Raw genomic sequence first — 432 nt, 5'->3', positions numbered from 1 at the left:
GGGAGAGAGATGAGAGGGATCTGGGGAGGGAGAGGGAATTATTCTGGAGAGAGGTTGGGTTCTGGAGGGTACGGGGAAGAGAGAGGGTGGGGAAGAGAGAGGGTACAGTAACTTGGGAATTTGTGCTTGAAATCCAACGGTCACAAAACTTCAGTCATATCCAACGGCCCAAAGCAGTTTCGCATTGTTGCTGTGCGAAGGAGTTTTCGCATCCGAAAACTTCTATATATATATATATATATATATAAGTATACATATATATATATATATCATAATATTATATATATATACATATATATATATATATATATATATATATATATATATATATATATATATTCATATATATATATATATATATATATATATATATATATATATAATTATTATATATATATATATATATATTCACGACCCAACAGGCATCACAGC

Source organism: Asparagus officinalis, chromosome 1 (genome assembly GCF_001876935.1).
Source record: "Asparagus officinalis chromosome 1, Aspof.V1, whole genome shotgun sequence".
NCBI classification, from domain to species: domain Eukaryota; kingdom Viridiplantae; phylum Streptophyta; class Magnoliopsida; order Asparagales; family Asparagaceae; genus Asparagus; species Asparagus officinalis.
Note: the sequence above shows the minus strand (reverse complement) of the source record.